Here is a 13899-nt window from a genome sequence, read left to right as displayed (position 1 = left end):
AATGGTCTATGTTGACATTTAAGATATTCATCAGTCTGACTACAGGGCAAGGCCAGTTCAGGCACCTTCTCCTCTATTGCTTAGGGTCTTAGCTGGGGTCATCCTTGTGGATTCCTGGGAATTTCTCTAGTGCCAGGTTTCTTGCTAGCACCACAATGGCTTCCTCAATCAAAATATCTTTTTCCTTGCTCTCATCTCTGTCCTTCCTCCATCTCGACTATCTCATTCCCTCAAGTTCACCTCCCCCTCCCCTTCTCCCCTCCTCTTTCCCTTCCACCTTCCTTTCTCCCCCCACCCCTATGTCCCCAATTTTGTCAGGTGATCTTGTCTATTTCCCCTTTCCAGGTGGATCTCTGTATGTTTTTCTTAGAGTTCACCTTGTTTCTCAGTTTCTCTAAGATCATGAACTGTAGGTTCAATGTCCTTTGCTTTACAGCTAGTATCCACTTATGAGGGAGTACATACCATGTTTATCTTTCTGGGTCTGGGTTACCTCACTCAGGACGTTTATTTCTAGATCTATTCATTTGCATGTTTGCATGCAAATTTCAAGATTTGTTGCTTTTTACCACTGAGTAGTGCTCTGGTGTGTAAACGTGCCACATTTTCTTTAGAAAATGGATAAATCTTTGTCCTTAAGGAGTTCAGCGTTTCCCTGAACAACAACACAAACCAGGTGACTTTTTTCTACACGGCAGTCATTAAATCCCATCTACACTTTCTTCCTCCTGTGGTCTCTCTCTCCTCCCCTTCTTTTTCTTCCTCTCCCTCTTCTTCTTGGTCTATACAACACGTGCTGCTAATTCAAGTTTTCTTGAATCTCAGTCTTCACAAACTTAAATCAGGTTAATGCAAAAGGAAGGATCCTGTTAGAAATTGGATAGATTACTTAAAAGTTCCAGAGACACATTAAAACCAATGCATAATTGCTACAAGGCAAAACGACTAAATGAAAATATCAAGTATTATGTGCCCGCATTCTGACAGGCACTGCTTTAATGATGTTAAATGTTGTCAGAAAGGCTTTTATAAAGTGCAAAAGAAATAGAAGAAAGAGAGAAGGCGTTACTAACCTTGCCTTGTTTGTAATGAAGGCTCTGAAGCAATATTCCCTTGTTGAGAATGACAGCATCCCCCTGCTCGCTGTAGTTTCTGAACGAGACAGAAAAAATTACCCTTTCACCGCAAGATGTCTGCAAGGGAAAGATGATATCATGTTACATGGTAAAGCCGCACGGAGGTCGCAGCAGATGGCCCTTTCAAACAGAGCATGCCACACTGCCTGAGGGCTTCGTGCAGCCACTGTGACTTTAAGAGTTGAGGAGCCGGGCAGAAGGGAGCCTCCAAGACCAAGCTGTGGTGGCTCGTACTACATAGTAAGTTCTAGGCCAGCTTGGGTTAGCATGTGACCCAATAGAACCAAACAGAACAGACCAGAACAGCACAGAGGAGCTGACGCAGGCAATGCGGTGGACCCTAGCACAGTTGCTGACTTCAAGGTAGAGGACGGGGCTGCAAGCCCAGCAAAGCTCACGGCCTTGTGGAGGTGAAACAGTTTGTGAGGTCATGAAGCCCTGCTGACATCCCGATTTTAGCCCATTTAGATCCATGTTGGACTACAGAATTGTATGATAATAACTTTGTAGGAGGTGGCTCAAGGGTAGAGAATGTTTGCCTAATCAAACACTGCAAAAACAAGTTGATAATTTGTGTCGTGTCGGCCTCTGAGTCTGTGAAGGTTTGTTGCAGCTGCCTTTGGAAGCAAAGACACCTTTCAGTACCAGATATATCAGAGCATCAACTGAGAATACAGCAAATCAGATGAGGGCAAGGGCCTCCGCTCTTCTCCGCATGGACCGGCTGCTTACTGTGGGAGAGAAGGCTCGGTGTCTTTCTCTTGTGGCATTATCCCAGGTTAGCAGGAAAGTACAGAACATTCATTTAACCAAAGTTTTAGGATACACGGAAGCCTCCAGAAATGAAGGCCTAAGCCCTCAAACTAAGCATGAAAAAGCGATGGTGTACATGTCTAACTGGACAGAATGGGAATCTGACACAATGACAATTAACACAGGAAGGCGGGACCTCCAGGGCCTGTCTGTGGAATCTAGTAGGGCAGCGTGTAGCGTCCATGGCCTCTGGATATGGACCATGACACCACTGAGGCCTTGTGACTTGATTTCTAGGGGAGGTTGGTCAGAGAGTTTCTTCACGGCCCGCATGCTCATTGCCAAACAGGATGACCTTGCTGGTTTCCTCAATTTCCAGAGAGGCACACAGTGGGCAGTGAGTTCTGAGCCCATCTAACTTGACATGGAATTTTCCACGTGTGTTCTGATTGTACACATGTTTTGCTCTGTGTGAGCAAGCCTGAACAGCGGTCCAGATGTGGATAGAAAGGGGGTTCTCAAGGCGAGGCAGAGGCATGAACGTCTGCAAAGTGTTTAGAGAAATATGTTCTCATCTGGCAGGGGACATGTGATTAGGGAGGGTGACTGAGTCCAAGGCGGTGACAGAAAGCAGATCAGGATGGGCTTGTGTGGCCTGCCAAAGCAGCTAGGTTTTGTGTCAAGAGGCCACAGGGAGACAGGCTTTCCTGTTCTTCTGTGTGGCATGAAAGAGGATACGCTGTGCTTTCCCACCGACTGCTTTATTTACAACGCCCACTGGAATCTTGGTTTTCTGGAAGCCTGAGATCCCAGCCTCTTTTTTGCAGACTGGGGAGGAGACTTGACCTTGCTGAGCTTAGGTTCTTGGGCAGGGGTCAAGTGCTGTCTATTAGGAATGGGAAGAGCGTGCAGAGCGGTTGGGTGACTTGGATACTCCCTGAGCTGTGTCCCTGCAGGAGCTGAGAGCCCTCAGGGTTTCCATTCTAAAGCCTGGACCCCATGTGTTTGCAAAGGGCTGCAGAGCTGCACCGGGACTGGGTGGGGGAGCCCTGCAAGGCTTAGCTCTGGAGTCCTTGCTTTCTCTACTGCACCGAGCTGTTCACAGACAGCTTATTTTCCCTTCTGCGAGTTACGGTGCGGAAGAGTAACGAGTTCCAGATGCTTTTATTTTTCTCCGTCTATAATTGGAAACAAAAATACAGCATGGCTTTTGAATGGAAAGTGCCAGGGAGAGGTGATGCTTTTAGCTCTGGGGTTTTAACCGTGATTTAGAGCCCAGCATGAGGCCGTGGCCCGTCATCACCACAGCTAGCTGGCTCAGGCTGCTCCCTGCAGACCAGCTCAAGGCTTTATCTCGGAGCCCGGGTGAGCTTCAGCGGTGAGTCCTATTTTAAGAAACTCTAATACACGAACTGAAATGTACAAAGCAGGCGGGTTTGGGCGGGCTGAGCAGCCGCGTATTCAAAGGGTGATTGTTTTGCAGAAGGGCCTCGGTCCCTGGGCGTCTCTCTGTTTCCCTGCACATCGTTAATCTCCGAGGAAGGGGACTGAGAAGGGTTCCTAGCAGGGAAACTCCGAAAGCAGATGAATTGAGGAGCTCAGAGACAGGCTCATGCAAGATAAGACCTTCGGGAAAGAGTAGTTGAATTGCCACCAGCCCATCGGTTCCCGCTCAGCTTTGCGGGAGTTCTCTACAAGTCCTGATGCCGGGCCCTAACTTAGAACCCCATTTGGCATTGTGCCAGCCTCCTGGTAAGTTACTTGCAGCCTAGCAAGAGCGGATGTCTCACTCATGTTGATGGAAAGCTGTAAGCATCTCTTGGAATCCTTTGTTCTCCCCATTGGCCAATCACACTGAACAAATGGTGTGTTGGTGGGGAAGCAGGATTCTGTTCAGACCTGGGAAAGCCTGGCTTCCACCAAGTAACAATAATAACAGATCCTATTCCCTTGGTGACATCCTCCTAACACAAAGCAGATCCAGAACTCCAATCTAACAGCAGGCCAGGGAGGAATGATAAAGCTAAGTAGCCTTTCCATCCTTAGATAATTTGCATATACTCTCATATGAATAAGGTTCTGAGCTCTGTAGCAGATAGGCAGGTTTAGCTCCTTACCTTTTGCCTACTGTAAAATAAGTAAGCAGCTCTCTGTGTCTGTGTCTTTTCTTCCCTGAGACTTAGCCAACCTTGGACGTGAGTAGATTTTTAAACAGTCTTTACATTGGCATGGGACCTGTTTCATAGTCCTTCCCTAGACATAACAGCCATGTACATTTATGTTAAAGTAGGTTGTCTGGGAGGGTTTGTACTGATTGTCAACTTGACAGGCTCTAGAATCGCCGCAAAGAAAAATCTCTTGGCACGTCACAAGGAATTTTCTAGATTAGACTAATTGAGAAGGGTAGACACACTCTGAATGAGGGCAGTGCGGTCCCATGGGCTGGGCTCCCAGAGTGCTTTAGTGCAGAAGTCAGCCGAGCACTGATGATCTTCTCTGCTTCCTGATTGAGGATGTGATGTCACCAGCTGCCTCAAGTTCCTGCCGCATGCCTTCCTCGCCACAACAGACTGCCACGAAGCCAAAACAAACCCGCTCTCCTAAGTCACTTTTGGTATAGATTTTTGTCACAGCAACAAGACAAGTAGTTGATACAATAGTACAAAATATCTAAATGATTTAAAGTAAATGAGATGGGATGGAGGGATTGTTCAGCAGATAAAGTTCTTGTCACACAGGTTGGATCTCCCAAATCTATGTAAAAATGGAGCCATGGCAGGGTGTGCTTCTGCATTCCCTGTGTGGAGATGAGAAACAGGGCAGGAGAATCACTAGAAGCTAGCCTGGGGTATACAGGGACAGGAGAATCACCAGAAGCTAGCCTGGGGTATACAGGGACAGGAGAATCACCAGAAGCTAGCCTGGGGTATACAGGGACAGGAGAATCACCAGAAGCTAGCCTTGGGTATACAGGGACAGGAGAATCACCAGAAGCTAGCCTGGGGTATACAGGGACAGGAGAATCACCAGAAGCTAGCCTGGGGTATACAGGGACAGGAGAATCACCAGAAGCTAGCCTGGGGTATACAGCAATGAACCGGAGATCCTGTCTCAAGTAAGGCAGAAGGTGAAGACCGACTCTCCACATACATATTACAGTACATGTCTGCATCCATATGCACATACATACAAACACAGGCACACATAGGCAGACACATCTCTCTCAGGTACACAGGTACGCACACACATACATACTTTTACACAAATAAGTTATGTACGTGGGCTGATGTGAATATGTAATGTGCAAATATTATACCATTTTTAAGAAACTTGAGCATCCGTGCATTTAGGTGTGTGTGGCAGGTCCTGGGCCACTCACCTGTTGCCGCTGGGAAGTGTCTGTTGTCCTTGTTATCATTTGATGCCAAGGCTCTTCCATCAGTCTGGACCAACAGCAGCGACTGGCCCGTCCACCCCCCTGCTCCCCTTTTACATTTTCCTCCTACAACCACAGTCCTCACCATATTGTTTGAGTCCCTGCTGCACGACCGTCTCGTAAAAGGTACAGAACGCTTCCCTTAAAAACGTAATTTTATCTGTTGGCTGTATGTGTGTGGGTATGAATGCACCAAGGTGCATGCATAGAAATGAGACGGCAACTCTTGAGTTCTCTCCTACCTGCCACCTGGGTCCTGGGAATGGAACTCGGGCCGTTAGGCTTGGCTGCAAGCATCTTGCCCACCCAATATAATACACCCCAACTCTCATCATGCAGGACTTTGGATTTATCAGTCATTTCTTTTGTTTTGCCTGAGGTTTTTGAAACAGAGTCTCATGTAGACGAGGTTGGCCTCAAACTCAATATGTAGGCAAAGCTGGCCTTGAACCTGTAAACCTCTTGCCTTCAGCCCCAAAGTGCTGGGATTGTGGATGTGTGCCACAGGCCTGGTGCAGGTCAGTTCTTTATAAAGCTCCCCATTCTTGTGATTCATGATCAGTAAATCACCTACATAGATTACACAGTGACTAACTCTTTTAAATCGTACTGCACTTGGGTTTCATCCTGGATGTTTGAAGTCAGAATCTCTGGGGTCTAAGTCTGTTCTTTGTGATCGGATGCATGGTGAGCCTGAGACTGTGTAAGTGCATCTTAGACAATGCGGGGTCTTGGGGTACACTGGAGGACTGATCCCTTGTCAGGGAGCACCGTGCTCCTCTGGGCAGACAAGCAGAGGGCCCACCCCATCCTGGAGGGTTTCCAGCCTTTGCTGGTCCACTAAGTTGGGTCTAGCAGGAAACAGTGGAGTCCCTGTTTTTCTTCTGGAAGTTGAGCCAAGGTTCAGCCCTCTCCTCTGGCCCCTCTCCCTCTGGATTCTGAATAGCTGAGAGGCCTCAGAGAAGGCACATGGTATCCTTCTAGCTCAAACTGCAGAGAGTTAAGGACATGTAGGGAAGCGGGAATGAAGCAGGATCCCGCCTTTTCACAAAACACAGGGGAGACAATATTTGGGTGTTCTCTGCTTATCTTCTCAATGACTAAAATTCAGCTAAATCCCCCTTGTTTCCGTTTTGCTGATGTCTGCATTCAGTGTTGTCAGGACCCAGCTACCCAGGGCAGGTAGGGTAGAGCAAAGGTCACAGCTGACTGTGACCCCTGGGATGTAAACAAGTCTTCAGGATGCCTCAGTGGCCATTTATGGGATTGTCTAAGCACAGACTCAAGTCTGCTCTTCTCATTTGGGTCCATTTGCTCCAAGCCAAGGGCCCCATAGATTCTACAGCTTAGAAGGATGTGGAATAGGGATTTTCTGAAATAAACCATTTGCAGTTTGAGTAAATAATTGGGATGTGCTTCCCCGAGTAGCTACAGTGGTGGTTATGGTATTGTTTGTACTGGAAAAACAAGGAGAGACCAATAGCCAATAACCAAGGATCAAAAAAATGAAGAGTGTCATTAATAAAAACCAGGATCTGGGCTCTGCTGTGGGACACGCAAGGTCATTGGTTATGTTTGGAAGGCCACTTTCAAACCAGCATGGACATTATGATCTCATGTTGTGTCTGGAAAGATACATGTATGAATTTCTTTCCCCAGTGGAGTGACAAAATGCCTGGCAAAAAGCAGCTTAGAAAGGGAAGGTTTGCTTTGGCTCACAGTGTGAGGATCTAACCCATCTGAGTGGGGAAGGCACGGGAGCAGGAGCTTGAGGCCGCTGGTCCTACTGCATCCGCAGTCAGATGTCCGAGAACTGGATGCGGGCACTTGCTTTTCCTCTTCATTCAGTCTAGGACCCCAGTTTGTGGAACGATGTCATCCTCATTCAGGATGAGTTTTTCCTTCTCTGCTAACTGGCTCTGAAAACACCCTCACAGACATCCGCAGGTGTGTCTCCATCAGGCTGACAAGATTAGCCATTACACATGCCAACTTTGACAACTCCCTTCATGGAGATTAGGTGGTTTTGTCTTCTGCCATCTTTGGCTATTTGTGTCATCTAATACTGCTGCTGCTGCTGCTGATGACTGTTGTACTTTACTTGACCAATTGGTGAGAATCCAATGCTGGTGTATGGAAGGGTGGGCTTCTGAGAATGAGGAAGAGCAAGAGAGAACTTAGCCCCTACATCCTCCCTGTAGAACCTTCAACATCTCCAAGGTTGTATCTCCAAACTCATCTCATTGCAACTGCACTTCCCAAACACCATCACAGCAGCCTGGGCTGCAGTGGGACATATGCACGGGGCAGCATCCTGGGCTGCAGAGGGACGTATGCACGGGGCAGCATCCTGGGCTGCAGAGGGACATATGCACGGGGCAGCATCCTGGGCTGCAGTGGGACATATGCACGGGGCAGCATCCTGGGCTGCAGAGGGACGTATGCACGGGGCAGCATCCTGGGCTGCAGTGGGACATATGCACGGGGCAGCATCCTGGGCTGCAGAGGTACATATGCACAGGGCAGCATCCTGGGCTGCAGAGGGACTTCACCATGGGGCATTTTCACCCAGCAGAAGAGAAGAGCTTCCGGCTGATGGCTGTGGTCATGCTATTTCTGAGGGTTCCTAAGAGAATGTCAAATCACAGACACAGGGATCCAACACAAAGTGCTGAACAGCACCCCCTTTCCCACCATTGTGGGGGACCAGGAAGGAGGTCAAGATACCAGTACCTCCCTCTCCCAAGTTTGGAGTAACTGAGCAGAACGCTAAGGACCATGCAGCTGGAGCTACCTGTCATTTTACCTTGATGATCTTGTCCATAGTTACATCTCCCTCTTAGCCAAGTGGCCCTGCTGATACGGAAGCTCAGAAGGAGGCTGGATCCCAGACCCATGAGTGGCTTCATTAAACAGCTTAGGCCCCTGGGAGTCCTGCTCCCTATGACTTTAATGTGGTGCAGCTCTCCGCACTCAGGCCGAGCCCAGAGAGGCAATGGCCTGGGTTCCCCAGTTGAGCAAACCCATCAGTCCTAATGGTTCCCCTGGGAAGAATAAGGTGGGGGAGAGGCCAGAAGCGTTATTCTAAAGTAAGGGTCGGCAGACTGCTCCCAAGTGCTGTGTCTGGCTGGCTGCCTGCTTTTATAAATTAAGTTTTCCTGGAACACAGCCACACATGGTCATTTATGCATCATCTAAGGCCGGGTTCCTGTTCCAAAGGCACAGTTAGGTAGCAGCCCAGTAGAGGAGACTCTGTAGCCTAGAAAGCCGAGAATGGATTAATGAATTCATGTAGCCCTTTCCGGAGAGCGTTCCTTGGCCCCTTCTCCTCAGGATGCCCGTCCAGGAAGACTGGCAGGTGACTCCCATAAAGCCTAATGTATCGGCTCGAACCAGGACATTTTGTGAGGGTTTGGATATGGTTCCACAATGTCTCTTAAAGTAGGTGCTGTGTGTGCGTGCACTGTGCGTGTGTGTACATGTGTGTGTGGCGCTCATGCACGCCTGCCTGTGCATGCTACAGTTTAGCTCATAGGCAAACTGAGCAGAACCAGACAGGAGAAGGATGATGTCAGATGTCTGAAGTCCTGCAGGCTGGGGATATGAGCAATGCCGTGCTTCCTGCAGGGCACAGGGCAAGCATCTGCCTTCTGTCCCTCAGCTGCTGGTGGCTGGTGACTTTCCTTGGCATTTGTGGCTTTATTCTTGCTACCACCTTTTCCGCATCTCTTGTGCCAACTTCTTCTATGTAGGCTGACCTAGATAATCCAGAGTAAACTCATCATCTCTGACTCCTTAATTTAGTAAAGACTATGTTATAAAAACTTTCCTTCCCATCCAAACATGCTCTTATTCCTAGGTTCCAAGAACTAGGCTGTGGACATATTTCTGGGTGGATATCTGGACACTGGGACCTACAATGGGGACAAAGGCCTGTACATGATCTAGTGGGATAGGAGGCCTGTTTTGAGTGAGGCAAAAGCTGTAGACAGAGAGTTTCAGTTGGGTTGGGTGTGTCCAGGAGTGTCCAGGGGAGGAGCCTCGCTATCCCTTTGTTCCCCAACCTTCTTTGCCCATCAACCCTGTTCATTTCCTCTGGCAACAGGGTGTGGATATGGTTTCTTTTCTCTTCACTGTGACATGCTATCTGGCAAAAGGAATTTAAGAAAGGAAATGTTTGAGGGGCTAGAACCCATCCCTCAAGGAGACGCGGTGGCGGGAGCACAAGGCAGGGGGTCACATTTCATCTGCATGCAGGAAGCTGAGAGAGATGAGTGCTCAACCCCATCCTGCCTCCTCTTTTTGTCCATCTTAATTCATTCTAGAACCCAGCCCAGGCTGGCACTACCCTCAGCCAGGGTGGGACTTCCTTCCCTCCTCCTCTGCTGATCCTCCCTGGAAACCTCATAGATACACTCAGAGGTAGGCTACCTGGGTAGCTCCAGTCAAGCTGACAGTGAAGGCTAGCTAACCGTCACAGTGGGCAGCAGTCAGTTCCTACGGACTGTTGACACTATCGCCTGGGAGTCAAGGAGAGGAGCTGGGCAAGGATTCATATTAATTGTACAATGCAGATACCCAAGCTTCAGCTCAGCCTCAGTTTCCCCAATTAAACATTCAGAGAATGTTCAGGGAGGCACTGCAGCCATCTTTCCCCTAGGAAGCAACTTGAATGTGTTTCTTAGGAATCTTTTCCTGTGTCTCGGGACAAGTGTGGTTTTAAGAGTCTTTGTATCGAACAAGTAGGTTTGCAAAGGCTGTCTTAGCTCAAGGCTTCATCCCGTGGCTGTAACAGTCCAAGATTCTTTCAAAAAATAACCAGAGGCCCACCAGCTCCATCCCCTGGGTCTCATCCTCTGTGCCTGGGCCTCTCAGGTAGTGTCTTCTGTACGAGGGACCATCAGCTGTCTTAAATGAATCAATCCTGTATGGCAAGGACCATCGAAACATCTTTGAAAGGCACAGACTCCAACAACACATGGGAATGAAAACATGGGGGCCTGGCTAGAAGAGAGAGCTGCTGTGTTTTTAGAATCTGGGTTCTTTTATTCTTAGCTAATGGGGCTCATTCAGTTTCTATAAATCCGACTTGCCCTTCTGTGGTCTGATTTCAAATGAGCGTCCTGGTGCCTCCAAGCAGCCTTCCGAAATGCCAAGGCCTACGGCTGTGCTATTTAGGGTGGCAGAATTGGTGTGAGTTTCTGTTTTGGGCAAAGTGTGAAATAAGGAACTTTCTCTCAAGTGGGCCGTTCTCAGGACTCGCCTTGACAGAATGGCCGACTCCCCGCACATGTGCCCAGCATATGTTGGCATTGCCTCTGAATACAAAGCGTGACTCATTCTTGCTCAGCTCAGTGGGGATTTTCAGAGCTTGCTGTTCCTCCAACATGGAAAGAAGCATTTAGTTTCCTGGGAGGGAGCTGGTGGGCACTTTCATCTCAGTAAAATATGAACAGTGAACACTGTCAGTCCCCACTGTGAGGACTTAGAGAAAACAAACCAGGATGACCACTGCATGACGAGCCCTCAACGGGGAGCTTCCAGATAGCTTCTGTGAGGGCTGCAGGATGTGGGATGCAGGCAGCCTCTGGAGAGGATGAGGTCCTTCCTTCAATTGACAAAGCTCTGGCTTCTCAGGTACCAGCAGCAACAGGGAAACGCTGGCTTATGAAGACTCCAGAGCGAACTGGTCTATGTCTCCAGTTTGCTTTTGATGATGTGAGTTTATTCCCAGCTCCCTGAATGGCACAATCCTCCAGATAGTTCAACTGCAGCATTTTGTTTGTGACAATCACCAAGATCCTGTGCCCCTTTCGGACTTATACTTTGGGACCCTCAAGAATCTTCAGGGTGCTTAGGGCAACTTGAGCTCACCGCTGGAAAGGGATTCTTCTGGGATCCCTCTCCAAGTTTGATCTTGGAGCCATTCATTCCTCTGGGAGTATTGGGCTCTTTGAAGTCTCCATGGAAACTCAGAGGGCCAAATCTTTTGAACATGCTCAAGTAGCCTGAGAGTCTTTTTTTTTTTTGAGAGAGAGAGAGAGAGAGTAGTTTTGGAAAGGTAGAAATCCTGGGCACTGGAGATAAAATATAAAAATATTCAGTCTGAATAGAGCCTACAAAGAGAAAGAAGGAGGCCTTGATGGATGTGTGAAACAGCCCTCCCCAACTCTCCTGCCCTCCCCCTCCACCCCACTTAAAATCAGGTGACTGACCAGAAAGGTGTGGAGAAGGTGGAGTGGGGGAGGGCAGCGAGGGGACAGAAACCAGGAGCACCATCCTGGTTTCCAGAGACATCTCCCTCCTCTGTGTCCAAATTATGGCGGTGGAAAGGGTTGTGGGGCAGAAACTGGCATCCTGGGGAGACTTGGAGGAGAGAGAGAAAGAGGCCGGAGTGGTGGTGGGAACCGTGAACAGAGGTGCTATGGGGGACGTGCCTCCTCTTCTCCTGCTCCACAGGTGCTGCTCAGGGAAACACCACCCTGAGGCCCAGAAGCACACACTATTGTGCTCATAGGAGTTTTGTAGCCAACTGGGCCAGGTCTCTCTGGGAACCCTTTTTGTCCATCCTTGCTGCCATGTGCATCTTCACTACCACCAATGCTCACTGAAGAGGCAACAAACAAAGGTGTGTATCATAAAAAAAAAAAGAGGCGTGAGCTAGGTGATGGTGGCGCACGCCTTTAGTCCCAGCACTTGGGAGGCAAACTGAGGACTTCTGTCTTCATAATGGTGCCAGAGCCCAGTGTGGGAGGGGAAGCCAAACTTTCTTCCTAAGAAGTCAATTCCAGTGTTTTTTCCAGGGAGGTCAGCCCTGTGACCCTTCCCTATTCCAGGGTCCCCATCAGAGCTCCCCATTGCTGTGGTCATTTTGCCCCTTTGAGCTCCGTCTGACAATGAGCACATCCCTCAGGCTCTTGTAGAGTTTTCTAGAACATGACAGGCACACTGACAAAGGCCATTTGTCCCTCCAAGCACAGAGCAGAGTCTTCTGTCAATTGCTTTTCTGTTTCTGTCCAGGCTGAGGCAGGGGCCGGTGGGAGCTCCACAGTCTCCCCAACAGCATCTCCCAACAGTTGTCAAGCATGGCCCCCTCCCTCTTCCCCTGCTAGAACTCATGGTAGGTCCTTAGGCTCAGCACTAGTAGGCTTGGGAAAGCCCCGAACGGCGGCGAGTTAAGGCTGCCATGGGGGAGTTTCTAGATTCACCCTCCCTGTGTTCCAGGCCAGCTGAAGAGATGGGTCTGTGTGACAGGACTGTCCAGCTGGGAACACAGGGTGACAGGAGAATCAGACTGCAAAGGGTTTCCAGCAACCCCTGCCTGTGTTTACACAAACTCCCCATAAAGATGTCCGTGTTTGCCGCAGACAGGAAGTAGTCCATTCTCTTTATGGACAAGACATCAACCCTCCCAGCAGACAGAAGACAGCTGCGCGTCCCAGGTGTGTGCCGTCTCTCCCACTTCATTTGTGCTGGCGGGACTGCACGCGGCGCTCTATTCTTATCCGCTTAAACAAATGCCCACTCCTCGTATCCTGTTAACTCAGCTTCACTAAATTCTGGGTGCCTCAGTCTGCCTCTTCCTAGATGCAAGTCTTTTCTTTCTGGAAGAGTCTAGAATATTCCTTCTCTTGAAGCAAGCCAGCACATTCAAGCCCAGACAAGGATTAGGTTTAGCAGGAGTTTCAGTTCAGTTCTGTTAGCTAAGTCTTCCTCTGAGCCTGTTTCCTTCCCTATACAGTGGTCAAACCTAACTCCATGGGCAAGTGTGACCTTGGACTAGTCATACAGCCTCCCCGGGCCTTAGTTTCCTTTTCCGTGACATGGGATCAACAACGACATCTCTTGACACAGTTGCTAATATGAACTACTCTGTGCCGAGTGTTGGGTGTGGTACCCAGGGCAGCACCGTGTGAAGGTTCATGTGGAGGATGCTGGCGGGATGCTGTGGAAGCTGAATAAGTATGTCAGGCACTCGGCACTGCCCCGCCTCAACTTCCTTTTGTGATTCTCACCCACAAATAAACTACAGAAGCGTCTTCAGGGCAGACCTGTCCTGGCTTCTGCCCTTCCCTAGGCTTCTGTGTATGTACTGGACTTGGTCTCTCCTGCAAGTTTTCCTGTGTGGATGACTTTGCATTCTGACTTCCTTTTCAGCTTAAATAATAGGCCACAGCACAAACCGACTCCAAGCACAGGCGATTCAGCCTGGTCATGAGTCTTTGACGCTTGAGAAGTATTTCAAAGTCTATTTCTGCAGCCTGGAAACTGGGCCGGACTTGTGACTTTCCTTAAATAACTGGCCGGGGCCACAGTGAAGCCACGTCATCATTTTCCTCAAGCTGGGACACTGTCTTGTGTCCAAGGAGGAAGCTGTCACCCACTGGAAGGTGACCTAAGGAGCCCTGGAGGAGTTAGCACCAACTGCCCACTGTGGTGAGGCCCCTTACCAACCCCTAAGCAACACCTGAAGTCTGTGCTCCTACCAAACCCAGTCTAGGATATGTAAGTGACTTAGGTGTCCTTAGAGGGACCCCTTCAGGAAAAAGGACTCAGTGTGACACATACACCTCA

General features: G+C 49.1%; 1 long non-coding RNA gene across 3 annotated transcripts in view; it reads left to right on the top strand.

Moving 5' to 3' along the window:
* Positions 1 to 2908: 2908 nt before the first annotated feature.
* The window catches only part of LOC142838717 (uncharacterized), a 32630-nt gene continuing 21639 nt past the window's right edge, over positions 2909 to 13899 (top strand). For 2 of the 3 annotated variants that reach the window (XR_012908620.1, XR_012908619.1), the window contains exons 1-2: positions 2909 to 3267; positions 3373 to 3641. This is a non-coding gene — a long non-coding RNA (uncharacterized LOC142838717). The remainder of the gene's footprint in view (positions 3268 to 3372; positions 3642 to 13899) is intronic. The other variant, XR_012908621.1, reaches the window with a different exon arrangement.

The sequence above is a fragment of the Microtus pennsylvanicus genome, chromosome 1 (assembly GCF_037038515.1).
Source record: "Microtus pennsylvanicus isolate mMicPen1 chromosome 1, mMicPen1.hap1, whole genome shotgun sequence".
NCBI lineage: Eukaryota > Metazoa > Chordata > Mammalia > Rodentia > Cricetidae > Microtus > Microtus pennsylvanicus.
This window is presented reverse-complemented; position numbering and strand designations above follow the sequence as displayed.